This window comes from Plectropomus leopardus, chromosome 11 (genome assembly GCF_026936395.1).
Source record: "Plectropomus leopardus strain MGB_pleo_1.0 chromosome 11, ASM2693639v1, whole genome shotgun sequence".
Taxonomy (NCBI): domain Eukaryota; kingdom Metazoa; phylum Chordata; class Actinopteri; order Perciformes; family Serranidae; genus Plectropomus; species Plectropomus leopardus.
In genome coordinates, this window is record NC_142186.1 from 4,127,324 (window position 1) to 4,142,317 (window position 14,994).

At 38.8% G+C, this 14,994-nt stretch overlaps 1 protein-coding gene across 1 annotated transcript in view; it reads right to left on the reverse strand.

The window, feature by feature from the left end:
• tsnare1 (T-SNARE Domain Containing 1) overlaps positions 1-14,789 on the reverse strand; it is a 201,540-nt gene extending 186,751 nt beyond the window's left edge. Inside the window, exon 1 of the mRNA XM_042490496.2 lies at positions 14,669-14,789. The gene's annotated coding sequence lies outside the window, so the exon portion shown is untranslated. The remainder of the gene's footprint in view (positions 1-14,668) is intronic.
• Positions 14,790-14,994: the final 205 nt, after the last annotated feature.

A 14,994-nucleotide genomic window follows, 5' to 3' on the forward strand; every position in this document is an offset into this window, starting at 1 on the left:
AGAGAACTTTGAGGAAATTAAATGGCATAAAGGCAGCTATGCAGACCACTTATATTGGACTTCATGCTAATAAGCAGTATTAGTAAGCTTTAAAGGAATTGTATTTTGGGAAACATTATCAGGCAGGGTGACATCATTTGCCTGTATCTTCAAAGACTGTTACAAATCACTCGTGAAAAACATTTGTTTTTATAATGTGAAAACAGAGAGAGATCAAGTTTAAGATTAGAACAATTACTTTTCTTGGGTTAGGGGACCTTTATCATCATTGTCCATCCATCCATTCATTATCTGTAGCCAATTATGCTGCCTTCAAGCCCTCCTTGGAAATATCGAATTTACCATATTTAAGAGTTACAACCACATGAACAGCCCTCAAAATTCATAATTATGAGGTGAGTTTACTGACACTGATAACACAATATTTTATAACCCGAGTTGCCGACTTAACATTATAAATGTATACACATGGTGGATAAAAGTCAATGTTTGGTCAATTGTAAGAAACTTTTTTCTAAATTTGCATATTGAATATACATTTTTGATGAAATATAAAGTGTAATATGGTATAAATGTTAACTGCTGCCCATGTAGAGTGACCTAGATTAAATATAAAAATATATACAAATATATCATATATTGAATATGTTAAAAAAATAAGATAATCTATGAAAATATAAATGAACTGGAAACAGCTATCAACCTCTTGTTTAAATGCTCTTAACATTAAAATGCAAACTATCATCTTTGTAGCTTCCATGTTGTTCGCACTTTCCAACCAGGGTTGGAAATTCGCACCAGCCACCAGCTAAATACTGGGAAAATATGCCAGTGGCTGCTAAACTTACTTCACTCACCAGCCAAAAGAAACAGTGGTATTCCATTGACTGGTAGATTTTGGAATCCAACGGCCACAGTGGCAGGTGGACAAAAAAGTACATTTCCAACCCTGTTTTCCAGCCTAAAAGCACATGAACACAACAAAGTCAAAAGAACTATTGCCAACTCTGAAATCACATGAATACAGCATTATCCCTTACAGGGCTGCAGGGGACTGGAGCCAATCCCAATTGGGCAAAAGGCAGGGTTCACCCTGGACCGGTTGTCAGACAGTTACAGGGCTGACACACAGAGACAAACTGTTCACCTATGAGCCACTTAAAGTCAACAATTACTGCTGTAGTGAGGGATTTTTTAAAATACACAAATATCTGTTAAATTCAACCCCTGGCCAAACCAGTTTACACAATGCTGATTAGGCAAATTGTCGCCAGAATTTTGGTGTCTGGTTTCTATGGTGACTTTCATGCACTGGTGCACTGGAAGTGATAACACATTAACCAGCCAAACGTAAAGGGGGCAGGAAAAGGGTTAGGACCACAGAGACTGGGCACCAGCTAGTGGGCTTAAAGGAAGCTATGACAGAAATTCCTAATGCAGTATACAGCTGCTGGAGTATTTTTGGAGCATGGTGCAACTTGCGAAAATTCGCCATCAACAGCTATGGTTGTGCTGGCTCGGAGAGGCAGCTAATGGCTAACTTGATTTGCAGTGAAGCACAACAGATAACTGGATGTAAATACGAAAGCTCTGTGCCCTGAAACAGACGGAACTAAAAAGGTAACACTCTCTATTATTCACCAGACAGTCACAGCGCATTACACACCCTTTGTTGTTTATTTTCCACAATAAAAGATAAACTTGTCATGTAACATCAGAGCTCTGGTCACTGATCTCCAAGCCCTCTTTTTTTCTGAATCTTATTAACGTCGAGAGAATTTCAACCAGATTTCAATGCTAGGCTACTGCAACACAGCTTTATGCAAATAACCAAGTAATCTTGTACAAAACATCAACCCTAAGATGAAGTATATTTCTTATTTTGCACAATGACTGAATATTATATAAACTGAAAAGCACTGTATTTCATGTTCCCATCTGCTGGTGAGCCATCACAATAACATGTTATTTCCATGACAGAAGAGACCTGATGATCACTAAAAAAAAAGTGAGGGAAAAAGTGGATATATCAGTATCTGTTATTGGTCAAATTAATTGTTATATATCAGTACATGAGATAATAGCAAAAAAATCCAATATCTTGCATCCCTACTTTTTACACCCCTGATTGATTTACAGTATTTAAAGTGATGTTAGTTACATCATTGGTCTGTTTTTTTTTTGTTTTTTTTACATTATTGGTGTTTATTATATTTTCAATCAGGTAAAGTGAAAACTGTATTTCATATTCAGACGTTATTCCTTTTTTTAGGAAATTATTACATTATTGGTTAAAGTGAGTACATTAATATGCAAGTATGCAAATACATTTACTTTAACTTTACTTTTGAAGTTAATCTCATAGCAATTCTCTCAATTCATTCTCCATATATTTTGCTAAAAATACCATTCAAGCTCCCATACCTTTGGATTTGCTCTAAAAACTCTGGTCACCATACTATGATGAAAAATTTAAATCTGCTTCATCCGTCTTCTCTCATGCTTTTGTAATTGAACTTCAGTTTTCAGACTGTAAAAAGTAAATGGTCAAATACAGCCTTCTGACAAAACTGTGCTAAATGTGCTTAAAGCACACACATTGCTCAGGCCACGAGTCTGCAGTGGCATTGGGGAAATTCCACAAACTGTTGCAAGTACAAGTTTTCATGTCCTCATCTTTATATTTTGGTCAGACACATGAGTAATTACAAAGCGACAACACAGACACAGCAGCTCATTATCTGCATTCTGTTGTTCTATCACTCGGTTCTCTGGGGAGAGTAAACCATGGCATCTCTATGCCCTTGCCAATACTTTGTGGAACAAACAAAGTTGTGAGGCAGAACCAGGAACTAATTTCATTAGCGGCTGCCATTTGTGACTGATTACAGGCTGTTCTCCGTGGCTGGCAAGCAGGTCCAAAGTTCTAGGAGGTTAATAACCAGTAACAATCAATTACTTAACCAATCTGATATGATCAATGGCATTTCCAATCCGGCAGACAGCGAGATGAGTAGCGGAATACGATAAAACCTCAAACATGCTGAATGCTCTCCAGCAGCAGTGAGCTGCAGCTAAACTGTTCCCAAAAGCTCCACTGTTTTGCATGAGCTAAATGAAGAAAAAAAAAATATCTGACAGAGTTGCTCAGGCAAAACTGTAACAGAGCACCAACACAATAGAGCACAATCCACACAGGAAAAATGTTGGTTTAATGAATAAAGAAGTAAAGATGAATGAAATCTAATGGGCATATTAGTCGGACAAACTGAGCCGAGGCATATTCAAACAGACGCCCAGGCAGAGGTTGGATCACAGTACGTCTGCGTTGTCAAAAAAGACAACAGTGCACCAGCAGCATCTTAATTAGTGTACTATCAGCCATCAGAAGGCCTCCCCTGTATTGCCGTGCATCTCTGACCACATCAGGACTGATTATTCTAATGATGTCCAAACCTCTGTCCAGCCATTATTCACACATCACAGAGCCTGGCCTTGTTATCTCTGACGGCGAGGCCTCTTGTCTCCCCGAATTCACAAATTAAATCCAGAAAAAGGCTTCCTTTCCTTTCCTCTCTGTCCTTACTAAAGGGTCTAGCTTGTCATCCGGCATTCCAGTCACTTACTTAAGCTATTAGGTGAGCTACAACAGTCATTTCCAACATCATTTTCTGATAGGCAGGGAGAAAATACATTCCTATGGCATATTTTGTGTCACAACAAGACTAAAGGTGTAAAGCCCTGCTAGAGGCTACGGCGTTTATTAAATCCCACAATATTAGTGTTGTACATAACAAACAACATGCTGGTGCAAACGGAAAATGCCACAGGAGAACATGAATTCAAATTTTCATAGCAATCTGTGAATGAGATATTTTGTGTGCAATGTCAATATTTAGGCCTCAGAAGAATGCTCATGATGTGTCGTGAAATTTGTCTGCGCTCCGGTAAGCATTAATTTTGTTTGGTTAATTCATTTAATTAAGTAATCATGACAATTATTAAATTTGGATGTTTCTTGTGTAAAAATATCAAAAATAATTTCCCCCACACAAAAAATCTGTTTCTAATCCATTCTAGGTGTTTGTTACTCATGTATTGTTGATTGCTATTTCCCCTTGATTAATTGTCTTACTAAATTGTATGTCTGTAAGCTCCAACGTTTTTGATTTTTGTGTTTAAAAAAAAAAAAATGGAACCAGGTCCTCAGTAGAACCAGGTTCCCATCCCCATCACAAACATACTAGCAGTGTCACTTGAGAATCGTGTGCATGATACACCACAGACGGTGTGAGATTTAAACGCTGCCAGTAACAACATAATATAAGTAGCGCGAGGGCGCCTATAGGGTAGGAGGGCAGATAGGTCCAACAAACCCAGGACTTTCGGATTCTGGCGATGGGTTTTTTTCTACACATTACCTTGTGTCTCCTTTCCCTAATCCTTACCATCCTTGGAAGCATGTGCATTTGTTGACGTCCCGGCGTTGGTTGCCATGTGCTAAACATAATCACGTGCAGTATGCATTTGTTGACATCACGGCAGTGCCATCCTGGAACGTAAAGAGCAGTTGCAGAAGGATACCTAAGCAGAACATGTGACGTTTTCTGATGAGAATGTGTTGATTATATAGCATACAAGTATATAGAAAACAGCCAACATCTCTGAATAATCCTCGTTACAGGTTTGTCTCTGTGTAGGGGACATGTTTTCAGTCCCCAGTAGTGTTGTAGCTGATGTTGTGTTCTGAATGAAAGAGATAATTTTTACCCTACAGTTTACCCCGAAGTACAGTCATACCAACAAAGATACATTTTTATCGGCGTCTTTGCAACAAGCATGCACATCAAATTGTTGTGTACAAAAACAGCACAGACATTTCACACACACACACACAAACACACACACACACACACACACACACACACACACACACACACACACACACACACACACACACAAATCAGTGTGTCCACATTTCACACCTAACATCGTGAGCTTAATGATGTGATAACCAGCATTTCAGACAACTGAAAAGTGAAAATGGGTCAAATTGCCAGTACAGGAAATGTCACTGAAGCTTTGTTTTAAAACAATGTGGCTAGTATGTGTAAATGATTTACGGTAAACTTCTTTCCATCTTATGAGTGCCCAAATCTTCCTGCTCACAGATCTGTCATCTGATGGAATGATGCAAAGTAATTGTGACCTTGACCTTTGAACACCAAAATTCTTCAGCTCATTGTTGAGTCCAAGTGAATGTTTGTGTCAAATGTGTATAAATTCCCTCTAGATGTTCTTGAGATATCACTGTCACAAGACTGAGATGAATGTAAGGTCACTGTCACCTTTGATCACCAAGATCTGATCAGGTCATCACTGAGTCTACTCAAACCTTTGTGCCAAATTTGAGGTAATTCCATCAAGGTGTTCTTGAAATATTGCATTCACAAGAATGAGATAGATGAATTAACAGTGAACTTGAACTTTGACCTATGGCCACCAAAATCTAATCATGTAATCCTTAAATCCAAGTGGATGTTTGTGCTAAATTCAAAGAAATTAAGGCGTTCTTGAGATATCGTGTTCACAAGACAGGGCAAGAAAAAATGGACGGACCGACAGACAGACAACCCGAAAACATAATGCCTCCAGCCACAGCTGTCACCAGTGTGGAGGCATTAAAATAATATATTCAGATATGGCATAACCCCTTTGTCATCACCAACATTTTGATTAGTACCTGTAATTTAATGGCATGTTTTTTTCTCAGTAACCACAGCTTATTACAATAACATTTACTTTGTAATTTAATCACATCACACATGTATTTACTTCCCAACAATGAAAATGACCCATAACATAGGAAGATGGTAAAATTACACACTCATTCATCTATGAATTATCCACCACTTATCCAGGTTTGGGTGTCTGTGACAGCAGGTCAGCATGGTAGGCTTTCATTAGACACCCTTTATAAAAGTCTAAAGTACCTGAAGTGGCTCCATTTATGGAAAGTCATTTGGACCACTTGTACCCTCAGTGTGTCAGTCCCTCCCCGCTGCTCATGTCCATTGTTGTGCATTGTAACGTCTTGATTGGTGAATGAAATAGCCTCGCCTTCAATTTGAGCTCCCGCTTCACCATCACAGCGTGGTGCAGTGCCCGTATTACTGCTGATGTGGCACCAATCCACCTGCTGATCTCACATGTAAATCATACAATTGTCTCCACCGGCTGTGTGGAGAGAACAGCAGCAGACTCCATGCTCCCTGTCACACAGGATGCTTTCAAGAACAGTGTTCAGTGTAGGTCATCTGCATTTGGCAGTGCTCAGAACCTTCATAGTCACAGATGTGCACAAAATAAACTAGAGGCGTAAAAATGTGTTTCAAGCTGTAGTAATGTGTATGCCATGCGTGGAATGTGATTAGTTATGTAGCCTGTGAAGACATCTGATTAAAATAGAAAGATATATTTTGATGTCTGGCCATTAGGAATTCTTTGGTTAATCATTTTCTTTTATTTTGTAAAAAACTGTAAATCAGTTAATTAATTTTACAGACTGAGTACTGACATCTACATTTTAATTACTAATTTGATCGCAACAGCTGTCAATGCTGTTTGTAAATATGAACGACACTGACATGTGACACTGACAGTTAAAAGCATGTTTTTTCAGTGGTGTATCCTGTGCAGAGATACATTTTGATATTAAAATTGAATGGTTGAGTCACAATACATGGAAGTTTTTATGAAAAAAAAACATCAGTTTTCCATAAAAGTAATTACATAAAATAGAAGATGCAATAAATGATGAGGTGAGCCCTGTGTGTCCAGTGGCCCAATACATTTTAGTATTACACTGGGACGCATTACATGGAAATAACTGAAAAAAAGCCTTTTTTTCTAATAAAATACTTTTGTAAAAGAAATGAACCACACATTAATAATTACAATAGCCTAAGTGTAGCCTAATACATGAGTCCATTTTAGTATATTTTTTATATAAATTTTTGTTTTTTCAATATAAAGGTACTGAATAAACAGTACCTTTTTCTGTTATTGAAATAATAATAGATTGATAATCCCAACATTAGTTGCCAGGAGTTACACAAGAGCTGGGAGGTCAGGTAACTGTCCTCGGACTGCCAACAACAGATGAAACAGAGTACGCTTTAAATTAACCACAGCATGGTGAGGCGGCTGCAGCTGGCTTGACAGCAACATTATCTGTTATGTGTTTTTCAATGCATGAGAAGACAGTGGCGTGAGAGCTTGTGATAAGCGAGTCTTACTGTCAGAATGTGAGTTGGCAGCTGTATATGCACACACAGCTTAAATCTTATGTGCACTACTGTGCATATGCACATGGTATGTTGATCCCTGCTAAAATAGGTTTTGTTGCTGACCCCTCCACAGCAGGACATTGCTTAGTTTGCATAGTTGTCACTCATACTGGGGTCATGTGATGATAACTAAGTGTCTTGATAATTTTAGCTGAGGTCATGCATATGGCATGTATTTAGCAAGATTGTGCATTTTTACAGAAGCCCTAAAAGGACATCTTTCTATACATTTAATTTTTGTTGTTTTCTCATGCAACGACATATTTCCGGTTGTTTACTTGAGAGAGTTTTGTGCTTGTCTAACTCTGAGGATTCTACTTATGATTACCAGCCTGATGTTTTGTTTTCTTAATCTCCAGAAAATTATGTTGTTATCTCGACAAAATGGGCTTCATTTTCACAAGATATATGAATCCGTTATCACGAGAAAACGAGCATCACAAATTTAGAGATAACGGCATAAATAAGTCGTGATCTCGAGAAAACAACTGGAAATATGTTGTTTTCACGAGAAAACAGAGAAAATTAAATGTATAGAAATATGTCCTTGTAGGGCTTTAGTACATGTTTGTTGAATCTTGGAATTTCCAGCTCAGCTCCTACAATAAGTCTAAAATACACTGTGGAAACTAAAATAGTTACATTCATACTGTTAAGTGCAAAAAATGCAGTATTGAAACCCATTCAAACTGCAATTTTTGATCCCACAGCCATCAAAGTATAAAAACATGCATTGCATTATTTTTGAGTGTCTTTCTGGACTTTGCTGGAATTTCTAATTTGAACTATTTTCCACCTGATGATGTAATTTTTACCGTATTTGGCATATGTAGAACATTCGTGTTATTTCCACTAGGTGCACTGCAATAACCAATGTTGCTGCAAATCATTAACAAATCTCAGGCTGTGATAATAGAAAAAAATAAAATAAAATAAATAAATAATAATAATAATAATAATAATAATAATAATAATAATAATAATGTTGATGATGATGATGATAATAATAAAATTCAACTTAGCATGCAGTATATTATATACATATATATGGGTGTGTGTGTGTGTGTGTGTGTGTGTGTGTATATATATATATATTTTTTTTATCTTAAAACATTGTGGGATCATAACAAAAACCTGGGATTTAAAGGGTTAAAATTTTGAAAATTGATGAATATTTAATACTTGTGAGTGGGACTAATGCTGGTTACAAAATGAACTCAATAAAAGTAGAAAATAATATTAATGTATGATATTTTGTAGAGCTTCATTCTGAAAAGCGCATTTTTTGTGCAGACTGATATGAGGGTGTGTAATATTAAAGCGGACCCTAAGGGTTAACAAATTATTCAATACTAAGAAACAGAAAAGAGGACAAATTTTCTTTTGCACTCCTCTTACATATACTACCTCAGACATTCTCACAGACTTGGGTGAATGCCAGTTACAGGTCAGAGCGACGTGACATGTTTATTGAGTTTTGCCCGGGAGAAAAGTACATATTGTCAGGAAATATACACTGGCAGTGGCAGAATGTTTACAGTTACCTCTATGATGGCTGATGGATAGCTGAGTTCTTAGTGTTATGACTGCTGGAATAATCACACAATACCAAGCAAAAGCAAATTATCGCCACAGTGTGACTAGGACTGTCTGCCAACGGATGATCGTGTATTTGTACAAACACCACAGCAGATGGCAGTTCTGAATGGGAGCCATACGTAAACATTATTCACCAACGTGATGGAGGCTGTGGGGCTCGTGTCATGCTGACACAGCCGAGTGTCTCTGAGGAGATTTCAATACTACACTCTTTGAACCAGACCAACCGGATAAACTGTCACCTCGATTTACCTCAAATGTTCTCCACTAAAAAATGATGTGACAACAAGAAATGCTCCGTAATTGCTGCGGTCAAGAGAAACTGGCGACCCTAAAAAGAGGTTGGGGGTCATAGAAGGTTGACAAAGCCCAGTATATAGGTTACTGTCTGCTCTTCTTTTTTTGATGAGGCAAGATCCTGGCTTCAGTGGCTGTAGTTTTCTTGCTAGTTCTTTAATAGAACTATCTGTATCTGTAACTGTCTGTACCTCTTTGTACCTCTTACTTTGAGGATAACAGGCCTTTGTAATGGTAGCTGTAAACACAACAGTGATATATTTGCAACAGCATAAGGAACTAAAACTGCTGTCACTGGAATCAAGGTGAATAGCAGCATTCAGGCTGAATCAAAGCAGTAAAGTTGCAGCGTTAAAACCAAGAAAATGACCTTAAAGATGCTCAAAAGCTGCCTAGTGCTGAGGAGCTACATCCTGTCAGATCATAACTCATCACATCACATAACTCAGCAGCCACTTTCATATTACACTTAGTCATTTGATCTATTGTTTTTTGTTTAGGGCTGAACTCAATTCAGAATTTTGCAATTTGCAATTTTTCAATATTCTTCAATTTGTTGTTTTCCATATTAAGGTTTAACGTTTGAACGAGCTAAGCAGGACATTCAGTGTGACAGTGGCATTCACACGCAATGTTATACGCGAGCTAATGGTGCTAAAAAGGGGTCAAGAGCTCAACACTTTTGCCGACACTAGATATAAAACAAAAGCCACAGACTGTATTTAATTAGTGTGCACTGCAAATTTTAACATTTCTAAGCAGAGGAGGGAAGATAATGTTGTCTCAGAGCCTTACAGTGCAGAGTCTCTCTTCATCTCAGTGCTGCTGCATTGTGTCAGCGGCAGCTTTATCAATAAGAATCATAAAAGTCAAGAACGCTGACTCTGCAGCAAAATCTAGGGACCAAAACGTCCCCAGAAGCAAACACAGCCACTGATTTAAAAAAAAAAAACAAGAAACAACTGCTCGACTTAAAGCAATCTCAGTCGACTGATGGATTTGACTGATGATTCGAATATCCAACTTTCAAGGGGTAGCCCCATTGTTTTTATTTAAAAATATTAGTACTTCAGCTTTTCCACTAACAATTTTTTTTTTATGATGGCTACATTCCATTTAGGTGTGCTAATTCTTGGGCCCTGCTAAAGACAGAATCACTATGTTTACTGACAATAACTTCCAGGTCCAAATCCTCAGCATCACATACATAAAAAACACAGGTGAAAACTGGAGCTGGTGGTCTACCACAGCCTCAATCAGTTAGTTTGTTAGGTAAAACAAAGCAAAGATACAAATATAGTGTACACTTATTAGGGCCCAAGCACCGAACGGTGCAGCTGTGGACATGCTACCAGGTCCACAGCAGTACACTGCTTACCATCCATGCCGCTAAATTCAATTTATCAAAGATTCTAGCAAAGCAACAAAGAGCATAAAACAAAGACAGCAAAAAAACTCAGATAGATCAGACCATAATGATAAACTTTAAATATCAAAAAGTTAAAGTTATGGGTGAAAACATACAAAAGAAAACAAATTCTCATCCAAGCTCATCACATGGTGCCGCTCTGTCAGTGACCTTCTGCATCTGCCTATGACATTTTAGGTTCTGCGTCAGCTGTTTACACTCTGGGATGCTGTTACCTTAATGTCAACAAATGCACATGGTTGGGTGACACAGAACGGTCCTTATGTTTACACAACATAAGCTTATTGCAAACGAAGCGGACCCTCATGATGAGTACGATTAGCTGACAAAGTCACAGATGGTTAGGTTTAGGTTAAAGAGGCACATGGTAAGGTGTACAAAAAAACCACACACTTCCTGCATAAAAGTCAATGGTTTGGGACACCCGCCCACCCTATAAGCACACTTGCATCCTTATCGGCAGCGTTATTACTTAATGCCGTCCTTTCAGGTTGCATGCACACACGGCTGGTATTGTCTGGCCATGTGACGCAGCCCATGTGTGCTGTATGTGAATGCACCTGGTGCTGTCCGGCCATTTGCCGGGGTATTATAACAACGCCACAAGTTCTGTCTGGTCGCATTCTCATCTGACACCATCCAGCCACGTTCCGGGTGGACAGAGACAGTGGCTTTTGGCTTCAGGCTCATATGCCAAAAGTACTGACAGAGAAGATGGTTTTGACAAGTTTGTAGTGAGAACAGGGTGAAAAATGACAACAAGACAACAACAATTTTCTACATCTCTGCAATTTAAATCAATTGCCAGTTGTCCACCCGGAAGTGATTGGTGTTATCTAAATTAGCTGCATTCCATTTAGGTGTGGCAATTCTTAGGCTCTGCCATTGCCAGCTCTTCCATGGTTTACTCACACAGTTTCTACTTCAGTATTAAATGACAAATGCCCATAATCAGCCGAAAGTCCTTTTAAAAATGACAACACATTCACCTTCAAGTTTTGTTTGGGCACCTGAACAATTGAGGTATTAACAAATGTTAGCTTAACAGTTTGTGGCCAGTGACCAATAGGCTGTAAACAATTAACAGACATAGCCAAAGTGGAATCACCCATTTGTTTATTGACTCCTGTTTTGAAGCTTTAAAAAGCTAGCAATAGTTTGACAAGATAGTGGTGCTAAACCCCTGACAGTAGTTGCTGTCTTGCAAGGCATTCACAGCAATGGTTAACTCTGATAATACTAATAGTAATACTAGTGCTTATTTTTGCCAGACAAAAACAGGCTTAAAATCATGACAACAAAATGCACTTACTCGAAAGTTTGAATATCTGACTCCTTGTAGGGCTTCCCTCAGTACACCCAAACATTGAACAAGACTATTTTTTAGCGACCAAAACATTAGAATTAACTTTCATGAACTGAAAACATACTAAAATAGTGAAAACTCACATGCCAGTCAAAGCAGCCACGTCCACGTTCAAATACATTGAAAATTGTAAGTTAAATAGAAGTGTAACACCCATACAGTTGTCATAAATGCTGAAATTAGCTATAGACACCAAAACTGTATTTTAGACCAGGCTGTAATTATGTTTATTCCTGCTGTAGTCAGGCATTTTAACATGGGATTTATAAGTGTCCATTGGAGGAACTGCAGTTTTCGGCGACTTCAGCAAAGGCTTCACCTTTCAGCCCCAGAGGGAACTGCTTGCTGTGACCCAGTTCTAACCCCCAAATTATCCTGACCCTAACAGATATTTTTCATAGTGTGTCCATCTCCAGAGTGACCCCAAATTAGGTCCCAACTCCTGAAAGCATTGTTGGTCCGGTATAAAAATGTATTCAGTCATACAGTGATACACTGAATCATCACTGAGTAATCACGACAAACAGCAGATAATCAAGCAGCAACTTGAATAACAAACAGGAAGATGAAAGAAAAGTGAGAGTGGTAAGAGAGCAATCTGTTGTCCAGATCGCCTAGATGAGCAATGAGTCACACAGAGAACACCCACCATTCAACATCCTGTTACATATACTCTGCTTAACACACCACAGAGAAAGAATTCATTTCCAGCATGACAAAAAATATGGAGAGAGTTCAGATTATATTAATAAACTTAAGCAAACACACATCCGCCTTTCTAACTTTTATAAGTTATGTAATATTTAAATGGAACATTTGATAAGGTGAATGGCATGTGCAACACACAACTGTACACCAACACACACTACAGTTGTTTCTGTCCTGATGTATTTTGCTGCATTCTGGTCATTTTATTGTGTATTATTGCCCCACAGTAAGCAAGGAATTGAACCTGATTCTATTAAACTATCTTGTATTATGTATGTATGATACTGCACATGTCTAACTATGTCCACATAACTTCTTGAATAGTCACTGTGGAATAAAGAGTATCTAAAGTCTATGCCGAAAGTGACCTTATGTTAAGATTTGTGTTCGAATGATGCAGCTAGCTGGGTCAGCAGACAAATTAACCCCTACCCCCTACAGTACCCCACTCTCAGCAGAAACTACCCAATGTACCGTTCACAATTTGGTTGACTTTTTAAGCTGCTAGGAAGCTCTGCTCTCCCACTGCACTCACAAAGCTGCAGACTTTACTCTCTTTAAGTATCTCCGCAGTGCTAACAATGGCAGCAGTGCTGCAGAGCTAACAGTGTAAATTTGAGGGGAAAACCAGGTCATGGGGGTTACACTTTCATGACAATGGCATCTCAGCAGTGTGGGTCAGGACGACATTATGGCAACATTTAGACAATCAAAACACATGGCAACAATTGCTGGGACAACAACAGACACATATGTGCTCGCAAGGATGGTAACGTCACATTAAGAAGGGAAGCAAACACAAGACTCCTGTATGAAAGTTCAAGGTTTTTTGGATTCATCCACCGCACCTCCCACCCTATAGGGACTTTCATGCTTCTTATATTACGTCATTACTGGCAGTGTTTCAACCTGAATGCTTCCAGCAGCATCCACAATATAGACGCAATAGTTTCCATTCGGCTAGTTCTTAACTAATGCCAACTGTCCACGTATCATGCAGACTGGCAGGTGCTGTCCAGCTGTTCAAGGGTGAATAATAACACAGTGAACACACAGTCTGGATTTTTCACCAAAAGCACTGAAAAAGCTACTGTGTTTGGCAACTTCAGAATGAGAACAGGCTTTTTTTCACAGAGTTTAAGCCAAATAACCTGAAAATAACTATGCTGATAGTTTTGTTGTAATTTCTGGCCACATTACCATTTTATTCTCACGTGTTCTCTGTGGCACACACACAGAAGAACAGTAAACCAGGTAAAGTGAAGATAATTTTGAGGCTAATAGGTGTTTTGTTTTTTTTTTTCAATTTAAAGAATATTTTAAGAATTAAAAGTTGATTGCTCTTCGAAAGGGTTTACCTGCATGACCACTATTAGCCTACTGTCAATACATCTGTGGCATATAATGGACTCAAAGTCGTCCATCAAAAGTAATAACTGTGACAGGCCTAAACCTAATTCTCTAAGACTTGAGTGGAATGAAGAGAAGAATAAGAGGGCATGAGAAAACATGATTCATCTATCCATATTTGGCTTCCTTTCAGGAGAACACATAGCTTGTATGTTAAAAGAGGAGATGGTTGTAACACACTCCATCCCTTCTCTCTATCAGATTTCTGCATATCTCCAACAATATGGCAAGGTTCCAAAGACACACACTCCTCATGCACAACCTCAGGCACAACATGTTTACAGCCGATACATCTACACACTACAAACATCTGTGCTTCCTTATTGTTTAAAGGAAGCAACGAAGAGGCATCCCTGATGGCCTCCCATCCCCCTCATCCCTGCTTCCCATCTCCTCCCCTCTCCTCCCTCTCCTCCTCCTCTTCCTCCCCTGTCTCTGTGTACGGCGGCTGCCTCTGTCACTAAAGGCACAAAAACACGGGCTGAAAAGGAGGGATTCCTCCAGCTTTACCTTTCAGTGGAGGGAGTGATGTGGGCTGTGATTCAGCTCAGATGTTCCTGCTCCTCAGCCTCGGCTAACAACATCATGTGACCAAGAGCCACCTGCTCCTGCTGCCTGGTCATATGACCAGATTAAGCCCCAGCAAGGATCTGTGGGATTTGTAGTTGACAGGATGGACTTCATTCTGCACAAGACCCTGTGTGGTGATCAAACAGCATGACTGAAAATGAGTGAGTGTCGTGGATCTCAGAACTATGACCAATATTTCAAGATATTTTGATAATATTTCATTTAATGCTTTTAATTAGTGACAAGATATTACTTTGCCTTGGAGG